At 59.3% G+C, this 820-nt stretch overlaps 1 protein-coding gene across 1 annotated transcript in view; it reads right to left on the reverse strand.

The window, feature by feature from the left end:
- The window catches only part of CELSR2 (cadherin, EGF LAG seven-pass G-type receptor 2), a 24,467-nt gene that overhangs the window by 15,065 nt on the left and 8,582 nt on the right, over window positions 1–820 (reverse strand).

The raw sequence follows: 820 nt of genomic DNA on the forward strand, positions 1-820 counted from the left end.
AGTTCTGGGCAGGATGATGCAGCAGGGGAGGCGGTGGCGCCACTGCGGGCTGAGCCGTGGGCATGGCTCTGGTGGAGGGGGAGCCAGGCCTAAGGCATTGGGGAGGAGGGCCATGGGGAGAGGTGGCGGGGTGTCCAGATGAGAAACGAGGGCCTGTAGGGAGGGGTCAGGAGCACAAAGCAGAGGCAGCCAGCAGGAGAGCGACTGGGTCACAGGCCAACAGGGAGGCCTCCTGGGCAGGACCCTCTTTTATGCACCTGAGGAGGGTGGGGTTATGCTGCTCAGGGTGGCACAGGTGCAATGATCTGAAACACCCTTATCCCCCACACCTGAGCCCCTCCGGTGTTCCCAGCTCTTGTGCCTTCCCCTCAATGCCTGGGGAGGAAAGCATTAGCAAGTCACCGGATCTCAGCCAACATTTTCCATAGGCCAGCGCTTTCCGCGTATTAAAGGAACTAAATTCATCCTCACAACCGCCAATGAAATTAACACTCACGGCTGCCACATGATGTAAGTAGCCTGATCATCGCCATTTTAAAATACTGAGGCACAGAGAGGTTAAGTAACTTGCTTAAGGACACACAGCTGCTGGTGGCGAAGCTGGGATACCAAGCCAAGCGGGTTGGCTCTGGAGCCAGTGTTGACCTCCGCGGCACTGCTTGGGGTGCAGGGGGTTGGGGGTGGAGAAGAAGGGCTCCCTTTTCTGCCTCCCTCCATAGGTTGGTGTAAAAGAGCGAGCGGGGCGTGTGCATGGCCGGGGCAGCCTGTGCCTCACTCTGGAAGAGGCTACGGTAACACCCCCCGACCCCGGCTCACCCGT

This window comes from Myotis brandtii, unplaced genomic scaffold (genome assembly GCF_000412655.1).
Source record: "Myotis brandtii unplaced genomic scaffold, ASM41265v1 scaffold131, whole genome shotgun sequence".
Lineage (NCBI taxonomy): Eukaryota > Metazoa > Chordata > Mammalia > Chiroptera > Vespertilionidae > Myotis > Myotis brandtii.